General features: G+C 38.3%; 2 non-coding genes across 2 annotated transcripts; one reads left to right on the top strand and one right to left on the bottom strand.

The window, feature by feature from the left end:
• Positions 1-1,442: 1,442 nt before the first annotated feature.
• Positions 1,443-1,549, bottom strand: LOC136216131 (small nucleolar RNA R71). Its single transcript, XR_010683123.1, has one exon. It is a non-coding gene; the product is annotated as a small nucleolar RNA R71 (small nucleolar RNA).
• A 6,631-nt stretch (positions 1,550-8,180) lies between these two features.
• LOC136215953 (small nucleolar RNA R71) lies at positions 8,181-8,287 on the top strand. The gene has a single exon (XR_010682955.1). It is a non-coding gene; the product is annotated as a small nucleolar RNA R71 (small nucleolar RNA).
• Positions 8,288-17,594: the final 9,307 nt, after the last annotated feature.

Raw genomic sequence — 17,594 nt, 5'->3', positions numbered from 1 at the left:
CTTTGTCTCTGAGTCATATTCTTACTCAGCTTCCGTGGTCAGCTTCGTCTGCAAGCTTTAGTTTAGAGGAAGACTTCTCTTTTTCAATGTTGAGTTGTGTTCTACTCAGCTTCATCTTCAAGCGTTCATTCTGAAGATGACTTTTATTATTCTGAGCTCTTTTCTACTCAGTTTCTGTGCCTTCTGCTGACTTCGTTCTGACGTACTTTTTATTTCTGTTCACTTATAATTATACTCAACATTGAACAAACATATTAGTACAATTAAATCAAAGCACTTAAATTTAATTGCCCCTTAATCATGGATTAACTTTAAATAATTTTGTCAAATCAAAATCATGTGGAAAGGTGTTTCAACAAGAACCAACTTTAGGGACACTTAAGGTTTTAGTACATCTTAGAATCTTAAGAACACACGAGAGTTGACTTAAGTGAGCATTAAAGTAGAGACCTTGACTTCACTTTGCGTCATTCATGAATAAATAGGATGTTTAGAGACTGAAAGTAACATGTTCCGTTGTGGCCTAGCCTGTTCTACCTTTTATCATTATCAAAAACTCCTTTTCATAAGTTGAATCATTTACTTAGTTACCAATTCACAATATCTCTCAACATAAAGAATTCACACACCACGAACACCCTGTTCCGCAAGGTTTTTTCTAGTAAAATTTGGTCATCAATCCCTGTGGAGACGATACTCTATTTATCACTTTATTACTTGTATCTAGTGCACTTGCTAGAGTATGTTTAGAGGACAACAAGTTTTTGGTGTTGTTGCCGGGGATTGAAAGCAACAAAGTTTATCTGAAAATTTCTGTGAAACAAGGTGTTTTTAATCTGTTTGTCACATAGTGCAGCCAGAAGCGGTCTCTCTTACTGTCTATGTGCAGAGCTGGACCACCAGTTTTTCCTATCGATCTTGAACTAGAAAGGACGTGTAGACGAAACCAAACGGGAGCTCGACGAGCAAGACAAAGAGAAAGACAAAGAGAAAGAAGGATGGCTGGAAGAATACCAGAACAACCCGTTCAACCTCCTCCTGAAGAAGAAGGAGAGAACAACAATCCACCAATAATGAGAATTAGAGATTACTCCAGACCTACCACGGAAGGACACTCGTCGTGTATTGTGTTGCCTAACGAAGGGAACAACATGTTTGAAGTAAAAGCATCCATGATACAGATGTTGCAAGCAGCCGTGCAATTCAATGGATACCAGTCGGAAGATCCAAACAGACTTATCCAAGAGTTTATTACGCTGTGCAACACTTTCCGATCAAACAGAGGAGTCTCCGATGACGTGATAAGGCTGAAGCTGTTTCCTTTTTCTCTCAAAGATAAAGTAAAGAACTGACTAAAGAACCTACAGCCAGGAACCATCAAAACATGGCAGGATATGGCCAGTGCTTTTCTGATGAAATACTTTCCACCTAGACAGGCCATCAAACTTAGAAATGAGGTGTCCCGTTTCGTGCAAGAAGAGGATGAATCTTTGGCCGAAGCATGGGAAAGGTACAAAGAACTGTTAAGAAATGTACCAAATCATAGCATCCCTATGTGGATGCAAGTGCAAAAATTTTACAATGGAGTCACCAACACGTACAAAATCCAGATTGAATCTAGTGCGAATGGTAACCCCGATGATCTTGAACCACAAGCCTTGTACTACCTCATCGAAAAAGTGGTAAGCACAAGTTATAATTGGCACTCAGCTAGGAGTGAAGGAAAAAGAACGGCAGATGGTGACATAGTTTCAAAGTTGACTACCCAAGTGGAACAACTTGCAAGGCAGCTCAACAAGATTAACGTATCATCTATTCATAGTGAACCACCATTTAATGATGTCTGTGATTTTTGTGGAGGGCCTCACTTCAACATCAACTGCCCTGGAGTCAAGCAAGGAAAGGGTGAGCAGGAACAATGTGATTATGCTGGATACAATCAAAGGAACCCACCAAATCCGTACTCTAATACATACAATCTAGCTACAAGAAATCATCCAAATTTCGGATGGACCGGACAACCAAACAAGTAAGAGCAACCTAGATACCAGCAGCAACAAGGAGGACACTATCAGCCTCAACAACACTACAAACAGCCTGTTCCACCCAAGGAGGATGTAGAACAGGACATGAAGACCATGATGATGCAATTTATGAAGCAGACACAGGCTTCCATCAAAAATTTGGAGACACAAGTTCATCAACTGGCTGCTTCATCATCAATAGGAAAAGGGGTGATACCGAGTAATACCGAACCAAACCCTAAGGGAGATGTCATGGCTACCACTCTACGATCTGGTAAAGAAACTAATCCTCCTCTGATGACTAATAAAAATGCTGAGTGTGTAGGTAGGTCCAAACTTGCTGAGAAGGAAAAGGAACAGACTGTTCCTGACCAGGAGAAGCCAGCTGAGACAGATATCACATCTGATAATGATCAGGAGGAACCAGGGAAGAAGTACTATCCACCTCCTCCCTATGTACCACCTGTACCATATCCGGCGAGGCTCGTAAACAAAAAGCTTGAAGAGCAAAATTCAAAAGTGCTAGACACTTTGAGGAAGTTGCATATCAACATCCCCTTCGTGGAAGCACTTGCCCAGATGCCCACATATGCAAAATTCTTGAAAGATATCTTGTCAAATAAAAAGAAATTGGAAAACATCTCGATGATCCAACTAAACAGGGACCGCTCGTCAATACCAAAACAAGCAGCAGCTTCCGAAAAAGCTAAAGGATCTAGGGAGTTTTCCATTCCATGTTCTATTGGCAAGCTAAACACTGAAAATGCATTACGTGACCTAAGAGCGAGTATAAACCTAATGCCATATTCTGTTTATGTTAAGCTAGGGCTAGGAGAACCACAACCAACTAGAATGTCCATCTAGTTGGCTGATAGGTCTGTATGCTACCCAAGGGGAGTTGTGGAGGATGTGTTAGTCAAAGTAGGGAAATTTATACTACCTGTTGATTTCATCATAATGGATATAGATGAGGATTTGCATGTTCCCATTATTCTGGGTAGACCGTTCTTAGCAACGGGTAAAGCATTGATTGATGTAGGAGAAGGGCAATTATTTTTAAGAATTAATAGGGAAGAAATCATTTTCAAAATGAATGAAGCTATGAGACGAGCTAACACTAGTGATGACACATGCTATTTCTTAGATGATTTCCAAAGTTTATCTGATTCGCAGGAACAGAGATAGGACATATTGGAGGCACTCTTGGGAGAAGAGGTGAATCTCTGTGAAGGAACAAGTTGTTCTATCGAGACAGAAGCTTCAACGCTCCCTCCAGATCCCAATATTCCCACTCATCAAGAACCACCAAAAATGCCCACTATGCCTTTGTCTAAACCTGAACTAAAACCTCTGCCATCACACTTAGAATATGCCTTCCTCGGATCACCAAGCGGAAATCTGGTGATTATATCTTCCAAATTAACCCCTGATCAGAAAGCTCAACTCAGAGAGGTATTGAGAAGAAACAAGGATGCAATTACATGGAAGATAGATGACATCAAGGGGATTAGTCCAGCGGTGTGTGTTCATTGGATTCTAATGGAAAAGGACCACAAGCCGTGTGTCCAGCCATAGTGCAGATTGAACCCACACATGAAGGAGGTCATGAGGAAAGAAGTAATCAAGCTATTGGATGCGGGAATTATTTATCCCATTTCTGACAGCGTCTAGAAGAGCCCTATTCATGTAGTTCCAAAGAAAGGAGGTACCACGGTTGTTCTAAATGAAAAAGACGAACTAGTTCCCACACGGACCATAACTGGATGGAGAGTATGCATGGACTACCGAAAGCTCAACGAGGCAACCAGGAAGGACCATTTTCCTTTGCCCTTCATTGATCAGATGCTGGAACGATTGGAGGGGTATGCATTTTACTGCTTCCTTGATGGGTATTCGGGGTATAATCAGATTGCTATCCATTGTGAAGATCAAGAGAAAACAACCTTTACCTGCCTATACGGGACTTATGGTTTCAGACGCATGCCTTTTGGGTTGTGTAATGCCCCTGCTACATTTCAGAGGTGCATGACGGTGGTGAACCATCCGGATCAAATTGATTTGAGAAGCCTACAAATCATGCTGTTCGGGAAGATGGTAAATGGCAAGTGGGTATGGATGTCGGATTTCGTTGAGGCGAAGAGGGTGGAGAGCAAGAAGCGGAAGAACGAGCCGGCAGTATCAGTGTCATCGGAGTTTGAGCAAATTGAACAAGCCAATGATCTTGGCTTTTACCAAAAATGCGCAAAGCTCTCCAACGAAGATATCCTCTCCAAGTTCAATGCCCTGTTTGCACAGACCAAAACCTGCCGAGACCAGATCCATGCTCTCGAACATAAAAATGTCGATCTGCAAGGCGAGGTCGATATGCTGAAGCAACTTTGTGTGGAAGAATATCAAGGGCGGGAGAGTCCATCTGGTGCCTCAATAAAGAGTCCGGTAAGAGCAAAACCTGAGACAGAAACCAATGTCGCAGCCTCCTCGAAAGGGGATGGCGCTGCCCCTGTTAAGGATAAAGAGGTTGATTTCTCTCTTTCCCCGCTTGTCTGAACATTCCATTTGTCGCTATCCAAGCATCTGGTAACACTTATGAACCTTCTTTTCATTTGTTTAAACTCCTCTGATATCATGTTATGATGTTTTCCTATGCTTTTTAGTGTTAACATTGTGGACAATGTTCGATTCTAATTTCGGGGTGGGGAAATTACAATAATAATTGCAATATTTGTATGCATAACATGATAAAAGATTGAACAAGTTGTTATTATAGTATGTTCTGAATAATAACTTACCCCATGTGACCTCTTGGCATGTGCAAAAGTAATACTTTTGTCCGTCCTCAGTAAATAGTTATTGTTTTGTGTTCGTTCGATCCTGTGAACAACTCGTTCTTTGATTGTTTAGACCCTGCAGTAATTCCTTAGTAAACAGTTTGCGCATGTTATGTTTGAAATGTGTGGTGAAAGCCTAGTGATAATTTTAATTCCCGAGCTTTGAAGTTCCAAAAATTTTTAAGTTTTAAATCAACATTCACTTGAGGGACCTTTTGCCCTAATGCATGAAACCCCCAAAATAGTGAGAACTTGAGCCTACAATTGCATGTAAATGCATCGATTCGTTGAAGAGTGGGCTAGTACTTACTGTCTTTAGGGAGAATTTGCTTTGGTAAGCCCTATCGAAATGGAAATTTTTTGGACAAGCATAGAATGATAAAGGCACTTAGGCACCCAACTCAACCATTAAAAGACATAACCCGTGCATTGCACTCACATAGTAGGATGAACCATTTGAGCTTTACCCTTTCTTTCGTTAACTTCTCCTTTAAACAACCACATTCCCATCACTTTGATCTCAAAGAATCTTGAATTTGTCTCATGCAAGTTTTATTGATTAGAGATATAGGTAGTGCTAAGGAAACTTGAGAATTATTGAGATAAAATATCTAAATAAAGAAAAATGATCAAGAGGAAAACAATATGATAAATCACTAAAGATGCCTCATGATACATGGCGCACAATCGCATTAAGTGTCCAAATGGTGAAATTGGTTGTTTAGTGGCATATGTTAATAAGGAAATTTGGTAATTCATCTGTTGAACTAGTTGTGAAGAGTGGTATGTAGGACTAAGGTATTTGTGTAATGTGCATGAGGACAGAATTCTTACACATAAAAAAGTCATTCACGTCCACACCTATACCTTAACCATACATTACAACCCATAAAGACCTTTTGACGTTGCTTGAAAAATCTTGATCCATAGAAATAGGACCGATAAGCAAATTCACACCCTACGGGTATATTTACTGAGCTCAGGAGAGAAGTTGCATTCCCTTCCTTATGGCTAAAAAGGGCCATTCGAGAGTGAGTGAAGCATCCCTTCCTTAGTGAGGCATTTCGGGTGAACAGGTTGTTCAAATGAAAGTTGAGGTAAAACTTGAAGCTTTGAGGAATTTCTTGAGTAAGGATACATGAGTTAAATCGGGCATAGCCACATTTTTTTTATCTTGACTTGCGTATTTCTGTTTATATTCTTCTGAGCGTCATTTTCTTATCATTCTAAATGATATGTTGTAATTTCTTTTCCTACAATTTCTGTAAATTCATCAAATTTGTCTTCCGTATTCTTTCATACCTAAATTCTTCCAGTAAGTTGTCTTGTTGTTCATTTCTGTTTACTTGAGGACAAGCAAAGATTTAATTTGGGGGTATTTGTTAGGCATGAATATGACTACAATTAAACATACTATTTGTGATAAATTAAGGGTGTTTTAGGCGTAATATTACTTAAAGGAAGGACTAACAAGTGTTTTATGCAGATTTGAAAAGCTTAAGTCAAAAAGGCTGTTATGCAGCCTGTTTTGCAACAACCAATAGGAGACGTGCACCCTTTGATCCAGCGGTTAAACGCTGTGTACCTGATGATGGATAGCGACTTGATAGGCAGGCAGGAGCGGGCAGGAATGGGCAGCGAAAGCAACATGATGACAAGATTGATCGACCCTTGAGTGTTCAAGGGTCAAAACATTTTTAACCACTTTTAGAAATCTCGGATACTTTGAACAATCTTTCTTCTTTGTAATATTTTGTTAATATTTTGTGTACTTGTCCCCTTGTTCATAATATTTATAGAAGTAAAGGAGGAAAAGGTAGGGGATTATCTTTTGGGAGCAGAAGATAGATAAGTTTCGAACAAGTTTAGAGAGAGAAGCTCTCTAGGATCTTTATAGCTCCTTTCATGGAGTTCTGTATATTTGATTTAGGCTATTCACTCTTTAGCATGAGTGAGTAGACATTTTGAACAGGTTCGGCCAGTCAGGGCCTGTTATGTAAGTCTTCTATTTTCTTATTTATGAATGAATGATGATATATTATGTTGTGTTTGATAAAGTTTTCACTCTATTGCTATATGCATGTATTTTAGTGTTAGATGAATGATAAGGAACTACTTTCATCTTCACGGAACTATTTGTCAAACGTCCAAACCCCGAAGCAGGAATGTTAGGGGGTTGTATCAAGGGTTTTCTCCATAGAAATGTTGTTTCGATTGTAATGCAAGAAAGAACCAACTTTAGGGACGCTTAAGGTTGTAGTACATCTTAAAATATTAAGAACACATGAGAGTTGACTTAAGTGAGCATTAAAGCAGAGACCTTGACTTCACTTTGCGTCATTCATGAATAAATAGGATGTTTAGAGACTGAAAGTAACATGTTCCGTTATGGCCTAGCCTGTTCTACCTTTTATCATTATAAAAAACTCATTTTCATAAGTTGAATCATTTACTTAGTTACCAATTCACAATATCTCTCAACATAAAGAATTCACACACCACGAACACCCTGTTCTGCAAGGTTTTTTCTAGTAAAATTTGGTCATCAATCCCTGTGGAGACGATACTCTATTTATCACTTTATTACTTGTATCTAGTGCACTTGCTAGATTCTGTTTAGAGGACAACAACTTAGCAATTTGTCCAATTTGTACTTCCAGATTATGGATGTTAGACGAGTGGTTTTTAAACAATTGATCAAACTTGTTTTCAATACGTTTAAAACCTTCATCATGGATGTTCATCTTACCACCAATCGCATCTATAAATCTATCAATTTTAGAAGATAATGTGCCAATAGTATCTCTTGATTGATTTTGATAATTATTAGTTCTACCTTGATTGGCACTAGTATTGTTATTCTCTTTCCAACTAAAATTAGGGTTATTTCTCCATCCGGGATTTATAGGTATTCGAATAAGGGTTATTGATTTGATTCTGACCTTGGACAAAATTTACCTGTTCTACCTCATCCGTACCACTACAATCCATATCAACTTGGATGGGGTTTCCATTAACATCACATGGTATCATAAGCTTGTCAATTTTATGCGAAAGTGCATAAAATTGCGCTTGTAACATCGCAATAGGGTCAAGATTAACTATACCTTTAATAGATGACGAAGTCGAGGATGATGGTTTTGGAGTAACCGGTGTATGTGCACGTTTTGCAGGGCACATGCTACTATTAATCGCCATTTCCTCTAAAAGTTCTTTTGCTTCAGCAGACGTCTTCTTCATAAATAACCCTCCCGACATAGCATCTATTGAACCTCTTGTTGTGGGATTTATACCATTGTAAAAGGTTTGCATTAAAAGTTCATCGGGCAAATGGTGGTACAGGCATAAACGTTGAAGTTTTTTGAAGCGTTCCCATGCTTCATACAGGGTTTCATTTTCATGTTGTGTAAATTATGTAATTTCTTTTATGATTTTTGATGTTTTGGCTAGGGGAAAATATTTGGATAAAAATGCTTGGATCAATTGGTTCCAAGTTTGGAATGTTCCGGCCGGCATAGAATTCAACCAAACTTTAGCCATGTCCTTCAAAGTGAAAGGAAAAAGGCGAAGTTTGATTGCTTCGACAGAAACGTCCGTAATTTTAAAGGTGTGTCACAAATCACAAGAAAGTTAGTCAAATGGACATTTGGGTTTTCGTTAGGCAATCCATAAAATGTCACACTGTTTTGCAACATATTTAATAATGCCGGTTTAATTTCAAATTGGTGTACATTAATTTGGGGTCTAACTATAATATTGGTCACACCGTTAACCCCTGGTGTAGCGTAATCCATGAGTCTAAGGGGTCTCCCATTTCTACTGCTTGTGTTTCTTGATTTTGTGTCTCTTTGTTCTTTTTCTTTTTCTTTTTATTTTTCTTAAGTGTTCTTTCAATTTCTGGATTAAGTGATTCCGGTTGAATGCCTGAACTTCTAGTACTGCGCATGAATAGAAATTGCACGCACGAACTGAAATTACCTTCAAAAAAAATTGAAAAACAAAATTTGTTAGTAAATTTAATATATATAATATAAATATAAGTATCTATAAACCAAGATTCGGAATAAAATACAAAAATAATAATTTTTTTATAAAAAATCAAATTGGCGTTCCCCAACAACGACGCCAAAAACTTGTTGAGCAATTTTCGTAAGTGCACGGCTTTCGCTTATAGTAATAAAAAGATATTGATCCCACAGGGAACGTTTTGATAAACAAAAAACTTATAATTTGATCAAATTTGTTTTCTCGAGGTTAATAGAAAAATCGTTAAATGGTTTAAATGGATATAGATTCTGATTCTAATTTTGTCAATAGTTTAGATTACAATTTGTAGAAATTATATTTAGGTTAAAATAGAATTCAAGGCTTATTTACACAAAGCAAGAAAACAACTTATAACTTTGATCTGATTATTAAGATGTAACAATTTATCAGTTAATTCAATTTAATAAGCTTTGAACTGTAATCAATCTTTCCTACTCGGACTAAGACTGAAAACCTTAATCAAATTCGGAATCTAAACCAACTATTCGATACTCCCATAATGATCAAATATAAACCCGAATTTGCTTAACTGTTCAACAAAGTTTTCATGGAAAATGTTAGATTTGTTTATAAAGGTTTTTATAAAAACACCAAATAAATTACTTAAGAATATCGCCTAGATCAGACTTAAAATAACAACAGTAAAGAATGAATTGTGTTGAAAAGATAATTCATTAGTTTGACATGAAACGTCATAAGTTAATAGAGAAGAAGAAGCTTGAATAACATTTTAACTAATTGAGTTCCGAGTTGTCAATTCTTTCCTCAACTTCGTAGGTTTGTCAGACCCTGGGGCGCCTCCTACATTGGTTCCTCTCGCTGAATCCTCGGAATAGAACCTACTCAGTCTCTACCAAAGTGCAGACTTGACTTCGAATAATATTCGAACTTAAACGATAATAACTGTGTCTTGTATCTAACTAATTGAACAACTTGTACAACAAGTATGCTTTTACAAAATTGAAACTAAAAATCTCTAACTCCCTTGAATGCTGAAATGCATCCTCTATTTATAGTTGTTGATGAGTTGTGTTGAAGGGATGTGTACATTGGTGAAGAGTCGTCTCTATCTGAATGAACAAGCACGTCGTTTTAGATTAAAAACATGTAAAATGTGTCTGGTAAAGTTGTTGTTTCTATAGAGATATTGGAAATCTCGGTCGTGTCTTTGGAGTGAGGGAGAAAGTGCTTGAATTCGCGTTATTGTGCCATTAAAACGCATGTCGCCACCGAGATAATGGAAATCTCGATCGCGATATAGACTTTTATTCTCTTCCTTGAGTTCATTCCTTAGTCTCTGGCTTGGCCTCTGAATCTCGTACGCGTCTTTTACTCGTAAACTTGATTTCTCTCTCGTTTTTACTCCGTTTTAGCTCCTATTTGGATTTTTCCAAATAATTTAGTACCTTGCACAATAGAAACAAATACAGACATAAAATCATTCTAAAAGAATATAATTAACATAGTTTTAACACGAAACTGACATAATTATGTATGTTATTTTAGGTATATTTTGGGCTTATCAAAATTAAGGGAAATAAATGGATAAAATTAGATAGATAAGGAAAAATACAAGTAAAATCAAATAAACATATAAATTAAGGAGAGAGATATGTATATGTGAGTGTGTGGACGGGTGATGGTGATTCGATGTGTAAAATGGATAAAAATGACCCAAAAATGAGATAAAATACCGAGAACATTGCCGTAGACCAGACTGGGGTGCCTCCCATGAGCACTTACACTTTAACGTCTCGTAGCTAGACATAACAGATGCACTTACCGAGATAACGAAGACCCAAATGCTGGTGGTTCCAGAAGTTTTACCTTAATTGCCTTTAGGTTCTGGATGCCTTCCTCAAAATGTTTGATTCTTTGCCCATTGACCTTGAATGGGTCGCCTCCTTCCTTTTTGATTTCTACAACACCTGATGGAAAGACGTCTGTGAAAACGACGAGATCGTACCACTTGCTTTTCAATTTCCCTGGGAAGAGTCTCATTCGTGAATTGTATAAAAGAACCTTGTCAACAATCTAAAACGTCCTTGGAAGGATATGTTTGTCATGCCACCGTTTGGTTCGTTCCTTATATATTTTGGCATTTTCGTATGCGGAAAATCGGAATTCGTCGAGCTCATTCAGATGCATCAACCTATGGCCACCTGCAGAAGCAACATCGAAATTGAGAAATTTTAGAGCCCAATAAGATTTGTTTTCGAGTTCGATGGGAAGGTGACACGCCTTACCAAAAACCAATTTATATGGGGACATGCCAATAGGGGTCTTAAAGGCGGTACGATATGCCCATAAGGCATCGTCAAGTTTAATGGGCCAATCTTTTCGAGATGCATTAACGGTCTTTTCTAAGATGCTCTTAATTTCTTGGTTGGAAATTTCTACTTGGCTGCTTGCTTGAGGATGGTACGGGGTGGGTATCTTGTGAGTCACCCGTATTTGGTCAACAAGTTTTAAAGTTTTTATTACAAAAATGGGTGCCACTGATAGGGGCGTTTCGTCCCTATCTTTTAGCGTGATTTACGGTTTAATTTTAGAAGAAATAAATAAGTTTAATTACAAAAATAAAGCGTTTTGATAAAATAAAGAAATAAGAATAAATTTCGTACCTTCAGTTAATTTTCCGTGTTTTTGATTAGTTTAGGAAATAAAAACGTCAAGCTAACTCGGCTCTTAAGATTTGTATTTCAGGTACGAGCAAGGAGCAAAAATCTACTCAAATACGCGGGGCGTATCATCCCTTACGCGGGGCGTAAAACATGGTGTCAGCAATAATTGCCTTATCCGCAGACGCCATGTGGAATTGACTCAGCATACGTGGGGCGTATGCCACCCTACGCGAGGCGTATGACACATGTCGGAAATGATTGGCCTAATCCTGAAAGTCAGACTGCATTGTCTCCTTGAGTCAACTCTCCATACGTGGGGCATACCACCATATACGCGGGGCGTACCAGGCAATTCCTCAATGATAAAAGCTCAGAGACTCATTTACGCGGGGCGTACTTCAAGCCACGCAGGGCGTGTTTGAAACAATTAGACACGGAATTGGTCCACATGCAGGAGATTTCTGGCGGAATGGGCATATACGTGGGGCGTATCATGGGATTTCTGCACCAAATAATGTTGCTCCATACTTGTACCTTGTGAAGTTACAATTCTACCCCTAGCTTGATGTATAAATAAGAGTGACTAGCACTCATTTAGAGAATCTCTGGACACCTTGTACATAGCTACATTTTACTTATTTTTGATAGAATTCTTGTTATTTTAGTTTTAGATTCAGTTTTATGTAATAAAACTCTCCCACCTTGAGAGCTTGTTCGTTCATTCCGGCATTTCCTCGAAGTCCCGTTCCACCTTCGTTCACCAAGCTCGAGAGTTCCACCTCCAAGTCCTAAGAGACGGCCTTGAGTCCGGTTAGCTAGTTCCGAGGGCCGATTCTTCCCTCTCTACTTGCTAATTAGCTTGATCTCATCCTATGTACTAGGCTTGGTTGTATTCTATATTTTTATTCTCCATATTTATGATTCATGATTTGCAATTTCCGTTTCTATATACGTGTTGATGTTTATTGCTTGTTTTGATACTCGTAATTGATTATTGTGTAGGGGAATGTGATTTCCGACGCCATTCGGGCTATCTTTAGGGATTCATATAGGTGTTGCCTTACCGGAAGTGACAAGCCGGAAACCGTAGGAATTGACAAGCCACGGAACTTACGGGCCCTAGTTTCTGGTCCCCAGCATTAGACACGCCTTGACTAGGAACCACGTAGTCTAAGTACTTCACGGGTCGTTCGAACTACATGTAGTCGTCTTTGCAAGAGTAAATCGTCAACCGAATATATTCGGAGTTATTGCTTATTATGTTTATAACTTATCGTCACCCATATCACTCCGTGGAGTTTTCCATTACATAAATCTGTGTCACCAATAGGTTAGGAGTAGTCAAATTGTAGGGGTCGAGTTAATTGAGCCCTCTCAAGAGGAGTCCCCAAGTCATGTAGGATGTCTCAACTGCGAGGAGCCGGAAATCCTAATCGATAAGCCGGTTGTGTGCGGGCCCATGGAAATAAATCCAAAGCTAGAAGAGTTTGAGGTTCCTTCTACCTCGGAATATTTCACTCTTTTTGAACTACCAAAGGAGTCAAAAAGGGAGCAAACGAAACTCTTCAATAATTTCTGTAAATATAGTTTTTGGTTTTTGTTAAATTCTTTTGAAGCTAACAATTCGTTTTGTAGGTACGGATTGTTTATTCAAGAATTTGCATTTCTAACGCGAATGGAAGCCTACACCTAGGAGGAAATGCTAAGTCGAGCTCACCGACTATAACGTAGCGCTTCTTGGGAGGCAACCCAAGCTCGAATAAGGGAGTTTTCTTTCCCAACTTTTATTTTCCGCATGTCATTTCTTTAAAAAAAAATCCCACTTTATCCAAAGGAGAATAAGCCACGCGGGGCGTACACACCTATACACCCCGCGCACCGTGCTTGTTATTTCTGTTTTTGCGTGAGTTAATAACATTCACGTGGGGCGTATCCCTGTTACGCCCCGCGTGCTCTACCTTTTCCATAATAAGATGGCTCAGAGCTCAGAACACGCGGGGCGTCCCTCTACGTGCGCCCCGCGTATCTGAATCTCTGGCCCCGGTGCACTTAAAAAGCCTCTTCTACGCGGGGCGCCCCCAGGGATACGCCTCGCGTAGGATCTGACCTTAAGGGTCCCTTTTTCAGCTCATTCTTTATTTTTGTTTTTGTTTTCTTTTTGCGACGCCCTTGGAATAGGCGTCATTTTAATAACGCGGAGAGACGTGCAACCCCGCACTTTTAGTTTGGTTTGCACTAACAAAAACAAAAATAAAAATCAAATAATTATCAAAATAATTAAACAAATTTATTAACTGTTGAAATTCTTCCGACACGCTACACCTCCCTCGGAAATTAATTAAAGTTCCGTTATTTGTCGTTAAAAATAAAAACATCGGAACACAAAGGATGGTTTAATTGAGAAATTTTAGTCTTGGTTTTGAAGTTAGGGAATTTATGAAAAGCTTAGGCTAGTACTAAACAAAAGTATTGAGTCCTAACTCACATGTCATCTCTATAATGAACTTTAAAAAGGCAATAAAAACGGGATAGTTGAGAATTTAGCGAAGACTTGATAGTACATAATTTAAACCCGAATCTTTGTGAGGTATTTTTGAGCCTAAAAGAGTTCGTACGAGAACTCTAATTCTTTCACAACTTTTCGAGAGCTTTGACTTCACTCAACTCATAGAATTTGCATCCAATTCCGGGTTAAGTACACTTACTTTTGGTAAAAAGGCAATAGATGATAAACTGAACCTACTTAGGCTAATTTTTCTTAATTTATTTTTCTCGTTTTCATTAAACATTAGGAAACCCCTTCAAGCCTATTAACCAACTTTTTTGTTAATACCCTTTTAACATTTAACCCTTTTTCCTCTTGTTCAAATACCGACAAAATCAATTTGCACCCGAATTACCCGAAATAAGTCACGACCTTAGCAAATGAGCACCATAAGCTTTCAAAATATTGTTTTTGTGCCTCTATCAAAACAAAGGATACAATAAAAGTAAAAAGGCATTCTCAAGCTCCACTCGAGCAATTTTGAAGTATATCTTGTAAAATTTGCTAAGGCCGAAGCAAAATACGGTGCGATCATAAGTCGGTATTTTGGAACTTGAGTCTCTTTAAACTAACCACTAAAAAGCCACCCACATTACAACCCCCCTCCGGGTTCATTTTGTTGGGGTTTAATGTCCTATAGACAATTGTTGCAGGATACAAACTTAATGTAAATGAATTGTTCTTTATATCATTTGTTTTAATGAGATATATGTTTTATAACTATATAAAGGCAATCCCTTTTAAGCACTAAATAAAGTCTAATAAAAGGAAATCTGTAAGTTTGTTTAAAGTGATTATAAAGTGTTCATACAAGCATGAAGTGAGACAAAACTTTATAATAAACTAATAAACTTAAAACCACCCCAAGTCAAGTGATATGTTTAGGATTGATGTATCACTGTTGAGACTTGTATGTAACAATGTCTTCTGTCCGACAGAAAGCTGATCTCACAAGCTTCATATATATAGATATCTGGACAGTTACATAGATCCGATGAAACGTCGTTCATTAGGATTGGGGATCCGATTTGAGATAACAGGATGGGTAGATTCATCCTTGTCACCTGTTCATCTCATTGGTATTAATATATATAACTAATCCTCAGACTCAAAGGAATGTTAATTGGTCATCCTGAATTACTGAATGTGAGACTTTGATCCTGCTGTCCCACGATCCTTAACAGAGATGACTCTGGGGTGTGAACGGCAAAGGTTGGGTGTCACAGGAGGTAATATCAGGGTAGTTATACATTGGATTGAGCATTTATCACTCCCAATTAATGGGAGATACATCCAAGGATCGCTTGTGGAAGACTCGACTCTAAATCCTTGCAAGGTGATAGCTTAAGAGTAAGAAATACAGATTTCACTTAACCTATCTATTTGAGTTGACTCGGCCTATACAAGTAAAACGAACATCTCGCTATATGTGACTTGACATCACCCATAGTCATAAGATTCAGTTCAAGGATGTAGTTGATAAAGGATCGAATTATACCGTAACTAATACGGAAGGGTTAACGACAAAATCAACCTGTCTTCTTAACGGACTCTGGGGGAATGATTACAGACTTGCCAATAACATACTCAGTACATCATTCCGTTATGCCATGATTAAATATAATTCTTGAAGAAATTAATTTAATAGTTGCATACGGCCAGAAGTAGTAAGAACCTAATGGATCACACATAAGACTTGGAACCAAAAGAGAGATGGATGTCATTAATAGATGGAAGCCCAATTGAGCCCAGTAAGGCCCATTTAAATAGAGGGGGGCCGAAATTTGTATGTAATAAATAAGGAATTATTTTAATTCCATTAATCCTAGTTTGATTAGGTTTGTGAATTAAATTAATTAAGAGATAATTAAGTTAGGAGTTTTAATTAGATTAATATACTCCTATTATTATCCAATTAGGTTATTTATTATTATCCTAGATATATTAGATATATAATGAGATAATAATTGGGAATTCTATTCCAAATTGAATTCCTATTAAGTAACCTATTCCTATCTAACTAGGGTTTAGATACATGTGATTATATATACCCCCTCTATACATGAATTTCGGCCAACTCTCTCTAAATAGCACAAGTGATTTTCAAAATCCCTACCTTAGAGAAAAAGAAAGAATTCGACTCCCCTAGTTCGTGGACAAGAATTCATACGGCTTCCATCGATTGATTAATTTCATCTATCTCCCTTTTCTTTGATCTTGTGTTGGTTAATTAGAGGCAATCTATTTTGGTTGCATCTCATACGGTTGATTCTAACTTAACCTCACCGTGTTATACTTCGTGCTTGGGAACTCGGAGAAGAATTGTGGGCGCTTCTTTAACAACGGTAGATTGTGCTTCAAAAAGTATTTCTTCTTATCCCTCTTTATATGAAATAACGATTAACGGATCCTATGGTTAAAAGGAAGTAGGCTAAAATTTTTATATTTCCGCTGCTATACCTTAGCCTAATTTGCTTCACATTTTTAATGTTGCCTAACCATGCTATAGGAGGAAAAACCCGGATGAAAATGCAAATTCAACATGAACTTGAGTAAGTGCAAGGAAGAGTGCGAAAACACCGACCCACCAAAAATTGAGCGTAAGAGTGAAATTCCTTGGTGAGGTACTACCGAGTTCTCAAAAGATGATCGGCTCCCGTTAATATCGCCTATTAAACTTAATCATGGAGGTCTCAAATAAGTTTTTGTACTCAATTGCTTGCGTAGGTACTTACCGAAACCTTTGCATAAAACCGTAACTTTGAAGTCACGCACTTGGTAAAACCAACCTTCGGTTTGTTTCTCAATTATCTCAATCCCTTGTCTTTCGATTTCTTTTACTTGAGGACAAGTAAAACTTTAAAGTCCGAGGAGGTTTGATAGGGGCGTTTCGTCCCTATCTTTTAGCGTGATTTACGGTTTAATTTTAGAAGAAATAAATAAGTTTAATTACAAAAATAAAGCGTTTTGATAAAATAAAGAAATAAGAATAAATTTCGTACCTTCAGTTAATTTTCCGTGTTTTTGATTAGTTTAGGAAATAAAAACGTCAAGCTAACTCGGCTCTTAAGATTTGTATTTCAGGTACGAGCAAGGAGCAAAAATCTACTCAAATACGCGGGGCGTATCATCCTTTACGCGGGGCGTATCATCCCTTACGCGGGGCATAAAACATGGTGTCAGCAATAATTGCCTTATCCGCAGACGCCATGTGGAATTGACTCAGCATACGCGGGGCGTATACCACCCTACGCGAGGCGTATGACACATGTCGGAAATGATTGGCCTAATCCTGAAAGTCAGACTGCATTGTCTCCTTGAGTCAACTCTCCATACGCGGGGCGTACCAGGCAATTCCTCAATGATAAAAGCTCAGAGACTCATTTACGCGGGGCGTACTTCAAACCACGCAGGGCGTGTTTGAAACAATTAGACACGGAATTGGTCCACATGCAAGAGATTTCTGACGGAATGGGCATATACGCGGGGCGTGCCTCACCTTACGCGGGGCGTATCATGGGATTTC

The sequence above is a fragment of the Euphorbia lathyris genome, chromosome 1, assembly GCF_963576675.1.
Source record: "Euphorbia lathyris chromosome 1, ddEupLath1.1, whole genome shotgun sequence".
Classification (NCBI taxonomy): domain Eukaryota; kingdom Viridiplantae; phylum Streptophyta; class Magnoliopsida; order Malpighiales; family Euphorbiaceae; genus Euphorbia; species Euphorbia lathyris.
Note: the sequence above shows the minus strand (reverse complement) of the source record. Positions and strands in the feature narration are given on the sequence as shown.